This window comes from Octopus bimaculoides, chromosome 5 (genome assembly GCF_001194135.2).
Source record: "Octopus bimaculoides isolate UCB-OBI-ISO-001 chromosome 5, ASM119413v2, whole genome shotgun sequence".
Classification (NCBI taxonomy): Eukaryota; Metazoa; Mollusca; class Cephalopoda; order Octopoda; family Octopodidae; genus Octopus; species Octopus bimaculoides.
The window spans coordinates 118,872,786-118,885,266 of NC_068985.1; the positions used below are offsets into that span (position 1 = coordinate 118,872,786).

Sequence of the window (12,481 nt, forward strand, 5' to 3'; positions counted from 1 at the left end):
TGGGGATTAACACATACTTTAAGAAATTATTATTTCTTATATTTAATTGTTTATGTTATGATTTTATTTACTCCATGTACCCAGACTTTGTGGACACCCTGTAATACGGAGGTAAGCTTTCAGAAAGACAAGTGTATAATTTAAGATTGTTTTTTCTTTTTGTTGTAGCTATTTCACCACATCTATGTCCGAAATACTTTTCAGAAAGGTGTGAACTTTATTCAATTTCATTTACCTTTCTATATAAATATAAAGCATAGGTGTCACTGTATGGTAAGACGTTTGCTTCCCAACCACATGGTTTTGGGTTCAGTCCCAGTGTGTGGAACCTTGGGCAAGTATTCTATTGTAGCCTTGAGCTGACCAAAGCTTCATGAATGAATGTGGGAGATAGAAATTGAAAGAAGGTCATTGAGTATAAATGTGTGCGTGTGCATGTGTGTGTGTTTGTGTGTGTTACTGTCGCCTTCTTTTCAAATGGTGTGTCACTGTCATGCAATGAATCTCCTTCATTTCCATTCTTCTATGAAAATGTCTGTATACGTGAGTATTATTTACTTAGAAACAAATAAGGGTTGGTGAATAGGAAAGGCATCCAGCTGTAGAAAATCCATCTCAACAAATTCCATTCACCCCATGCAAATACAGAAAAAAAAAACTGTTAAAACGATGATGAAAATGATGATATGCTTATTAAAAACAAGACCAATTGCTTTATCTTTTTTCTTTATGGTTCAGTTAAAAGGAAGATGAGGAGCATCCATAATCTTTGCTGAACCTATGAGATGGACAAGGAGGAAAGAGAAGAAGAAACTCTGACCGTTGGATTACAGTGTATCAAAATATCAAGTCATTCTAAGATTATTAGAGACCCACTTCAAATGCTTGCAATATACTGGACTTGGATACAGGTACTCCATGTCTAGAGGGTGATTTTAAAACAGGTGATTAGGTCAACCACTTGAAATCAATAAGAGTAATCATCCTTTGATGGGTATCATGAGTTTTGAAATAGATAAAGAGAAGATGTGGACATTTGATGTGTGGCTGAATTGATTTGAACTAAGTGCATGAAGTCAATTTCTCTCTCTCTCTCTCTCACACACACACATATACACATGCAGGTATATATATATAGATAAATAGCTATTTATAGCAGTGATCTTAAAATAACTACTTAGTTTTATGTAAAACATGTCCAAGAGATTTTTGTATTAACTAACAAAGAAAAAAAAAATTTCTAAAACAAAATAACAATCTATAAAATATAAATAAAAAATGTAAATAAATATATAAATAAAGCTGTTGAAATTTTTGCATGTGGTAATGAATTCCTTGTAACCTAAATCTATTAATCTATTATAAACGGATAAGTTCAGCTTATGATATTTAAGGATAAATCTGCAAAGTGATTATCGGCTGCATAAAAAACCCTATCTGAGCTTGAGTTAGATAACTGCTTGATATTATGAACGATTATAAAATCTATCTCAAGTTCACAGAGCTGGGTGAAGCAGGAAAAGGCATGGAGGGTAGTGGTGAGAATGAAATCATTCACACAAAATTTCAAACATTAAGTGCTTAAGTCAGGATAAAACATTTAGGATTTTTGCCTGAGAGGCAATTATCATAAAAAACAAAGCTGTTTTAGGCAATTCAATCATCCCAACCAGTAATTATTTTTTGGTGTGTAAACAGTGAGGTGTGTGTGTATGCGTGTGGGGGAAGCTGTTGTGTATATTAAATATGACATCTTGCCATTTTAAATTCAAATCATATGGGGAACAAATCTGTTCGTTTTCATCATTTCAGCAAGTGATCAAGCAAACCTAGGATCAAATGACACTCCAAGTGTGACTCTTTCACCTTTTTCAGAGATTGTGCAGCTTAAATTACATAATTTACCTATCCAATATGCCCTTCCATTTTTGAGATGATAAAAAATGATTTAAAGGAGGTTTGGTTGCTATTTCTAACATGTTGTGCAACAATATAGAAGCCTTGTCATTGGCTTGTCTGTAAGTGAGAAGTAAGAAAAGAAATGGCAAGGAAGAAGGTGACATATGCCTATAAAAGGAGTTAGAAGAAGCCTTGATCTGTGTGTGTGACAGGATGTGCTCCACTGACAGTGAAAAATCATGTGGAAGCATGTGTGGTTTTAAGACTGAGGATAAAGCAAAACAAACACAGAACTGGTGCAAGGCATGTGGCCAGTGGCACTGTTCAGGTATCTCAGAAACATTAGGCTCAAGGCCTGAGACATTGGCATAAATGCTAACCTTTAGTTAGTCACCACCATTCTGCAATGTTACAGACATATGGTGAGTGCAGGGGGTAACCTACAGTCACATGTGGTTGAGTGGGGTCTGTGTGGACAACCAGGTTGTGATGATTCCCTGAAGATCACAAAGCCATTATGGAGTTGTGCCCCACTGAGGGAGGAGTGGAGAGATTATTTAGAATGGTGGTGCAAGATAGGAGGTTTAGAAGTTGTCATAAATTCACTTGAGAACTTTCTGCAGAGAAGAAGAGGAAAAGCTGATGAACAAACAAGAGCATCACTGATGAGATCGCCAGGAGTGGCCTCAACAGAAGCAAGTAAACTTGCTTTCTTCTTAATACTATCAGTATTAGGATCTGATGATGACCAACAAGTCAAGAGGTCTCCTTCCCTAATGTGGAACCAGTTAGAGTCTATGCATAGTAGTATCATCATGTCTTAAAACATGGGAAGCAGGTAAACATGAGAGAAAGATAGGAAATCACTAAGAAAAAGAAATGGGAGGTAAAAGAGTTTCATTACAAGATAAGCAAGAAGCTGGAAGTCTCTCACAAAGTGCAGCCCATTGCCAAGGATGATCAAAGGAAAAAATCCTCAATAATTGATCTAAGGGGGCACATGGCTCAGTGGCTAGAGCATCAGGCTCACGATCATGTGGTAATGAGTTCAATTCCTGGACTGAGCTGTGTGTAGTGTTCTTGATCAAGACACTTTAATTCACGTTGCTCCCATTCACTCAACTATAGAAATGAGTTGCGATGTCACTGGTGCCAAGCGGTATCAGCCTTTGCTCTTCCCTTGGTTAACATCGGTGGTGTGGAGGAGGGAAGCTGGTATGCATGGGCGACTGCTGGCCTTCCATAAACAACCTTGCCTGGACTTGTGCCTCAGAGGGTAATTTTCTAGGTGCAATCTCATGGTCATTCATGACCGAAGGGGGATCTTTACTCCCTTTTTTTTTATTGATCTAAAAAAGGATGTATCAAATACTGTGGAGATTGAGGTGGAAATGGTTGGTGGGGAGGCAGGAGTACCAAAACAATTCTAGATGACAGATGGCTGATTTTATGAAGAGTAGGTCAAGGAGCAAGAGTACTACTGAACATTGAGGGATTATGTTTGAGAGTTGTGGGTGATGTCATGGCTCAACTAATGCTAAAATTGCTCAGGGGATAATTTTGGAGAACTCAATTTGCAAAAAGTGACTGAAGTAGAAGGTAGTCAGTCATGGAGTACACTGATTCTACCCTAAGTTGTAGCATCTTGCTCTTGGATGGGTGGGTTGCTCTTAATTATAATTATTTATATTTGTTGTGTATACTAAACTTTTAACCTATTTAAATATATAGTTTCATATTTTAACTCCATCTGTTTCTTTTACACACACATATATATATGAGTGTATGTGTATGTTTGTGTGTGTGTGTGTGTGTGTGTGTGTTTGTGAGTGAGTGTGCGCAAGCATGAGTGTATGTGTGTGTGTATGTGTGTGAATTTCCAAAGTTTTGTATATACGAGTCCTTAAAGAAACAACATGGCTAATAAAAAAAACCCAATTATTATTATCATTATGAATGCTTAACACACCAATATCGGTTGTCAAGCGATGGGCGAGGACAAACACAGATACAAAGACACACACAGGCACAACACACACATATGATGGGCTTCTTTCAGTTTCCGTCTACCAAATCCACTCACAAGGCTTTGGTTGGCCCGAGGCTAGAGTAGACGACATTTATCCAAGGTGCCACGCAGTGGGACTGAACCTGGAACGATAAGATTCTTACCACACAGCCATGCCTGTACCTATATATATGTGTATATATATACATATATATATATAAACTGTTATGTAGCTGATATATATAAATATATATATTTTGGTAGTTTTTGACTTATTTAGTCCCTCGAAGCATGAGGCATTACTACACAGTTAATGCCCTTTATATAAATTATATATATTTATGAAAAAAATGATGAATTCTTTTTCATTATGAGGTTTTTTTCACGCTGACTACTTGATAAATTCTTATAAAGATTTTATCCTATATTATATATATATATATATATATACCAGTTGCAAACTCTAGCATGGCTATTTCAATGCTATCATTATCAATTGAATATCTGTTGCTACAGAATACCTAGTCCTTCATTGATTGGGGTATATGCTCACAGGGACATCCATGTATAAATATATCCACAACGAACACGTTTCTGAGTGTGTTTGTGAATTTGTGCATGCATGAATGCATGTGTGTGTGTATATGTGTGTGTGTGTGCATGCGTGTTTGTGTGCATGCTGGTCTGTATATGCATTTTGTACACACACACACACACACAAATGCATGTAAAAATACACACACATAAACTAGTATCTTAACAGAGTGAAATAGAGTCAAATAACAATCTGCTTAATTATTTAATATTAGCGATATCCATCAATGTGTAATCAATCTTCTTAACTTCAGGTGAAATGGCTGATGGGAGCTGGGAATGTTCTTACGTTTCCAAATGAAATTAAATCACTATGCCAACAAGGGATTCAAAACAGAATATTAAATATTGTCAAGCAGGAATTCCCTATGTTCCGTATGATTTTCTCATACAAAAACACATGTGTGTATATGTGTGAATATTCTCAGAAACAAAGGAAAGTTTTTTTAGTAGCAGATCATTCTCTCTCAAACACACACAAACAGACACACACACACACACACACACACACATACACACAAAGTTCTTTCTGACCTCATTTTTATGCTAAGCTACTTCATTTTGTTATCTACTAGACATAACACACACACACACACACACACACACACACACACACAAAGTGCACAGCTAATTTCAAAATGAGCTTATGAAAAATCTAAATCTTTGCTCACCTTGCTAGAAATAGCAACCAAATCTCCTACAAATCAAACAACCATCTTAGAAAATGAAAAAATTATTGGATAATGTAATTCTGATTGTAAGTCTTCTCAACCATGGCTGACTTGGGGCACAACAATAACTAATTTCATAATATATGTGTGGTTGAAAAGCTTGCTTCCAAACCATGTGGTCTTGAGTTCACCATCACTACAGGGCACCTTGGGTAGGTGTCTCTACTAGACTCTGGGACTGATAAAAGCCTTGTGAGTGGATTTTGTGAATGGAAACTGAAAGAAGCCCATTGAGGGTTTATATATGTATATATTTTGCTTCTGCTAAATATTAATGAAAATGTATATATATGTATGTATGTGTGTGTGTGTGTGTGTCTGTGTGTGTGTGTGTGTGTGTGCACATGCGTGTGTGTATTTATGTATATGTATGTGTGTGTGCTTATGTGTATCCTTGTTTTGACATCATGTTATGATTGTAACTGAGCATCACTATCATACATGAAAAACATGTAAACATGTCCTGGCTGCAATTTTTTTTTTTCCCACGAGAGTTCTGGACCCCAGTAATGAACTCATTTGCATACAGAGCTCACCTTGAAAATCCACATACTGTGTACTGCTACAGTACAGCCAGTTAGGCCTAGAATGGTGTATGCCACTTTGTGAGTAGAGCATAGCAGGTCTCACATAAGCACCACATCTCCCCACCATCATCCTCATAGATCAATTGAGTACCATCTCTATATGGAGCTAACATTAGGTACCTATGCTCAGACTGAGATTAGTGATACTGCATGTACCCATTGATATATGTTAGGAGGGTGCAACACACCATAATGCCATATAGATTACAATGTTTCCAGATCAACACCAGTATTTTAAATTAGGAATGTACAAAATCAGTCAAAAAAATTTAGGAAACTACACTTATTTACATTTTCTAGTAAATTACACAAATTGGCAACACTTATGGTATCACCAGTGAGCAGCTTTCCATTCACTTTATATACTAAATTTCAATCTGTTACCCCTATTAACCTGTTTAGAATAGTTAGATTTTGCCATAATGCACATTTTCTACTGAACTTAACCAGAGTATTTTTGTAACTAGGTGGACACTAGTTTGATAGCTGAGCTCTGATTGGCTGTATGCAAATGAGTTCATAACTGGGGCTTGGGACTCTCTTGGGAAAAAAAAAAAAATTTCATGTTCCGGCCATGGGGAAATGTTACTTTGCTTGGAAACAAGTGAGGGTTGGCAACAGGAAGAACATCCGACTGTAAAAAAATGAAGATCCTGCCTCAATAAATTCCATCTAACCCATGCAAGCATGGAAAAGAAGATGCTGAAACACTAACGATGACTATGGCAATGATAATGATGATGGTGGTGGTGATGATGATGATGTTGACGATGATGATTCCTGCACGTCAGGGTTTGCATTAGGAAAGGTAACTGGTTGTAAAGACACTACCTCAAAAATTTTCGTATTGTCAATGCCAATATGGAAAAGCAGAGTAAATACAACGATGATGATGATGATAAATTTCAATTTTATATCAGCAAAATGTCTTTCAGAAAATGTATGGAAACACATACAATGTTTTATTTTCTTTATCTCTATAATAGGTGTTTAAATAAATCTTCAAGATGAAAATTAGAGAAATGTATATTACTCAGGTGTTGTCTGGCAAATATAGTTGAGGACTGGGGTCGGTGTATTTGACTTATTCCCTACTCTGAAATTGCTGGCCTTGTGCCAAAATTTGAAATCATTATAGTAAATAGGGATAATGGTTGTGATATTAGGGTGTTGGGCATTCTACCAATGGTAGAACATCTGTCATGTTTATAAAAGATGTGGTGTGGTGTCCCACAAGCAGCTTTGACTTTTTCTATACTAAGGATCTTTTTTTAACCCACTATTACTATGATATACAGTTCTATCTGCTTTGAGTTTCATTGTTCCAAAATAGAATCATTTCACATTCTCTCAATGTTTATGAATTTGTATGACATCAACAACTACTACAACCATTGTATTGTGCTTCTGAAAAAAAGAACATAACTCAACCTGCTCCACTTTTGTAGCTACAAAACTGATTCCAGCCTCTATACTATGGCTGTTCTTGATGTTTAACTCCAAGTCAAATCCTAACTAAGCAAGCAAATGATCAAAGACCGTCATAATTTTAATGGAGTATCTAAGATTACATTATTCAATATATCCTTCCTGCTTTTTTTACACAAAAGTGTGTAACTTGAGGGAGATTTCATGGCTATTTCTAGCATATCAAGTGACCACACAAAGGTTCCCTCACTGGCTTATCTAATCTCATGGTTGAGTAGTTAACAGTAGGAATGGTATACAACTGTAAAAACAATAAAAAAAAATAAGAAAGAAAATCACATCCATGAAAGCACAGAAAGATGAATGTAAAATGGTGGAACAAAAAGATTATTGTGATAATAATGTAGTGAAATATAACTTTGGCATATAAGGTCTTCTGACAAGAAATGGCAAAAATGAGAATTATGATCAGCAATGGAGTGTTTAAAGATCAACAGTAGTCAAGTGTAGAAACAACATTTTCATTTGACTTTTCCAGAGATCAGTTTCTTTGAAGGAGAAAAAATAAAATGAGATTCTTAGGCCGGCCATTTATATTAACCCTTTCAGTGTGGCATTGTCCAAAACTTGGGTTGATACAAATTTGATTGAACAGGCATGCAAAAAGAAAAACAAAAGAAAAAAAAAGTAGGTATTGCAGGTAACCCTAGTGACTCATTAAGCAAAAGTGGATGAGAAATATCGTTCAAACCCCAGAAAAAATGAAACATTATCATAAGTAAACTTCCACCCATCCATCTATCATTTTCTATGCCCACTATGCCTGGGGTGTATTATTGGTGTAGAATCCTCAGGTACCCTCCATGGGGTTCTATCAAAAGCAACTGTCATTACTCTTTCTGGCTGGATTCTCAAGCACGGCCAACTGAGATTATGGATATTTTCCAACCATCTCATTCATGGTTTACCCTTAGGTCTTCTGCTGGCTGACTAAGCTTGAAGAATCTGTCTTGTGAGTCTTTCCTATGACATTCTAATCACATGCTCTTCTTACCAGACCTGTGACCTCTCAATGTGGTGAAGTAGTAGCTTGACTTGGAAAGAGTCTGACTTCTGAGCTCTGCACCCTGCTGAGTAATGTTACTCCAGAGATTCTCTTAGAGGAATTCCATTTCAGCACGTGACTGTACTCTTTTGCTCAGTACTCAACATTTATGACCACAAGGGAGGGTAGCCATGAAAACCAAACTGAAGATAGTGAGTTTAGCTTTTTCCACCAACCTTTCTTCTTCTGAGGCTCGAATACTAGAGTGGCACATTACTGTGCCAGCATCTGGAATTCTACCAACCAATTCAGCCTCTGAACTTTCTTGAGAGGACCAATGTCTCAATCTTTGCAACACTAATTTTCATCCCTGCCTTGCAAGGCAAGGGTAATTAAGCTTAAAAAGTCAAAATTTAGTACTAATTACTAGATGATCTATAACATATATACCCAAGTATTTTACTAAGAGATTTCACAACTCCATCGCATGAAAAAAAAAGCAATCTTGACAGTTTCATTGAAAAAAAATAAACAAAAAAACACCCTTTGCAATCACTCAATCTTTATTTGAAGTACATTGTCTGAAGATTTAGGGGTTAAAGTAAATTGTCTCTATTATAAATACAGTAGAGAGTAGTTTGACTGTTGTTGTTTAGGCCAGGTCAGTCCAGATTCAGTAGATCAATAATCAAAGGATATTCCAGATGTGATTATTCCACCTTTTCGTTTTCTCTACAGACATAATATCACTAAGAGTATGTTAACCAACATGACCATTTTAAAGATTGATGGAGTGTGATTTGAGGGAGAGTTGGCTGTTGTTTTTAACAAGTTGAGCAACTGCACAGAAGCTTCTTTGGCTGTAAACCAAACAGATCAAACCCAGTTAAGCAAATAATGTGATAAGAGTTCTTCAATCAATATAATTTTCTCTAATCTTCCAGTTGAGTTTACACTTGTGTATTTGTTAACAACATATAGAAAAAGTACTACTCTGAGAGCATGCATAGTTAAGTATCTACTTAGACTAGTGTATGTTTTCCCAAAGGATGAATGATTAAGATGTATAAAACTGTCTTGTGTGTATGCAATTTTGCAAATGACACTGGCTCGGCTTGTCAAAGTTTACTTGCTACTGTTTTGCGTGTGTTGTATTTTTAGTGTTATTTTCATAAATGAGATTAACTAATTTGCTGTTTTTGTAGCATATCATTAACAGTAATTTGTCATTCAAAATCAATGTTTGGGAAGGTTTTGTATTTTTGTTAGTTTGCATTTATATCTTTAAGACGTTCTTGATTATTCTTAAAGATAGAATTGTCAACTGGTGTAATTATGTATCTGGTTTTTTCATAGTTCATTTTGTATAATATCCTGTTAGAGTTCAAATTTAATTCTTTGTTGGTGCCTCATATACTTTTCTTATTACTTTTTCTTCCTTTCCTCCTCCTCCTCCTCATCATCATCATTATTTGTTCTTGTTGTTAATATCTGGTTTCTGAGTACTAAGCAACATTTCATTATGTAGGAATGTCGATCATTGTTAGACTACTAAATTAATCTACAAACTTTCTTTAGACAAAAATTGATTTGGTTTCTCTTTCACATGTCTCTGTTTTATGCTCTCACAAAATGAATTAGGGATGTTGTGGTATTTATTCATTTCTCAAGGAAATTTGAAGTGTAAGTGAAATATTTTCATGTGATGTATGAAAACTTGTTCAAGGTGTCAGATTATTTGGATCTTACTTCTAGTTCTACAACAATAATTACCTCTGACTAAATCAATATACTGCTCCTGAAAACTAATGGATGACCTTTAAAACATAAGGTAAAATAGAAACATTCTCCACAAAGCAACAGGGCTGTTTGGTAAGAAGCATGCTACTTCCTAACCATGTGATCTTGGGTTCAGTACAACTGTGCAGCACCTTTGGCAAATGCTTCCCACTATAAACCCATGCTGACGAAAGCTTTGTGAATAGATTTGGTACTTATCACTAGATGATCTACAACATTTATACTTGACTGTTTTACCAAGAGATTTCACAACCCTGCTCCATGAAGAAAGCAATCTTCACAGTTTCACTAAAAGAATAAACAAAAAGACACTCTTTGCAGCCACTCAATCTTTATTTGAAGTACATTGTCTGAAGATTTATGAGTTAAAGTAAATTGTCCCTATTGTAAATACAGTAGGGAGTGGTTTGACTGTTATAAATATAAATATATATAGATATAAGTGTGTGTGTATATATTTCCTTCATTGGACACTAAACTCCGCTTGCGAAGACCTGTTGAGGCAAGTGAAATCGAAATCGAACTAAATTAGACGACTGGCACCCATGCCAACATCGTCTCCTTCATTGGACACGAAACTCAGCTTGTGAAGACCTGTTGGGGCAAGCGAAGGCGAAATCGTGATGGCACCTGTGCCCAGCGTCGCCTTTCTGGCACTTGTGTCCATGGCACGTGTAAAGACTTTCGAGCGAGATCATTGCCGGTGCCGCTGGACTGGCTCTTGTGCAGGTGGCATGTAAAATACACCATTTTGAACGTGGCCGTTGCCAGTACTGCCTGACTGGCCTTCGTGCAGGTGGCATGTAAAAGCACCCACTATAGATATATAAATGTAAATACCTATATATATAAATATATATCTAAATATATTAACATATATATAAATGTAAATACCTATATATATAAATATATATATAAATATACTTATATATATATAAATGTAAATATATAAAACTTAGATATGTTTCGACCAAAGATTGGTCCAGGCCATGTCTAACTTAATAGCACGACCTGATAGGATTATCTAAATCCTTTTTACAGTCAAGTTTTGTTTATGGTCCATTCAAGTAGTGAGTTCTTGTTGAGTGAGTTGTATCCAGGTATAGGTGGCTTATCTGGTATTCCTTGAAGAAATTTGTCCAGACACCGTTTAAGGGTGTTGGGATCCTTTTCCTCTTTGATCAGTTTTGGGACAATGTTAAACAGGGCAGGGCCTGTTGAGGAAAAGAAACTGTGTCACAGTGTACCTATATGTTGTGATCCTGAATTGGTGATATGCTGTGACTGAGAAGACCCGGCAAGTAAAGTGAGATCACAGCCATAGCCTACACCAGTGTTGCATAACTAACCTACTTAAAAAAGTACCTTTGGATCATTGGGCGACATGTTGTGTTTGAGGAGACCTATTGAGTCAAGTAAATCAGAATCAAAATCTAAATCAAAATCAAATGGAAATTGTAATTGTGGCTGATGCCAGTGTCACTTGACTGTAGAAGTGCTACTGTAGAAGCTAAACCAAAATAGACTGGAGCCTGGTGCAGCTTACCGACTTACCAGCTCCAACCAAACTGTCTAATCCATGCCAGCATGGAAAACGGATGATGATGATGATGGTTGCTAATTCAAGCCGTCTCCAATTCTAGAGGAAGAGACATTATAAGAATTCCTGTATGACCCTTCTCATGGCACAATGTAGCCAGGTCTTAGAGAGAGAAGGAGAGAGAATGAGAGAGAATGAGAGAGAGAGAGAGGGAGAGAGAGAGAGAGAGGGGGGGAGAGAGAGAGAGAGAGAGAGGGAGAGGGAGAGAGAGAGAGAGAAGTATTAACCCCAGTATTTTTAAGGTGCTTTCATTCTGGAAGGATAAAAGGCAAAGTTGATCGTGACAGAATTTGAACACAGAGCACAGCGCGCTGGCAGAAATATACTGCAAGGGAATTCTATCAGGCACTATAATGATGCTACCAGTTTTGTTCCCTATATATTTATTCACCCACGCACAAATGCAAACAGTTTCATATTCTCTTCTCTACATCACCTACACACAGAGTCAGACATTCAGATAACACATTTTATTTGTATTTTATATAATTTTTTTTTCTTTTCCTATGGAACATTCCAGAGGTAAAGGAAATGGAAAATATCAAAGCTTCACTAAATATTCAATAGAAAGAGATGTGCATTTTTTTTTTAATTTGTGGATTAGAACAATGGAAAGTAGTAGACTATTCCAGAATACATCAAAGAAAGGATAAAGCAACAAAGGCATCGTTGCTGATTTGATTCTAGCTTGACATTTAAAATTAAGTGGCAGAGATGCTAGTTATCATATATATCCTATATAAATGTGTGTGTGTGTGTGTGTATATATAAATATATATGTGTGTATAT

General features: G+C 36.3%; 1 protein-coding gene and 1 long non-coding RNA gene across 2 annotated transcripts in view; one reads left to right on the forward strand and one right to left on the reverse strand.

The window, feature by feature from the left end:
• The window catches only part of LOC128247830 (uncharacterized), a 58,190-nt gene extending 56,993 nt beyond the window's left edge, over positions 1 to 1,197 (forward strand). Inside the window, exon 3 of the long non-coding RNA XR_008264151.1 lies at positions 739 to 1,197. This is a non-coding gene — a long non-coding RNA (uncharacterized LOC128247830). The remainder of the gene's footprint in view (positions 1 to 738) is intronic.
• Positions 1 to 12,481, reverse strand: part of LOC106882259 (F-box/LRR-repeat protein 16) — a 204,342-nt gene that overhangs the window by 82,102 nt on the left and 109,759 nt on the right. The gene's annotated exons all lie outside the window — the stretch shown is intronic.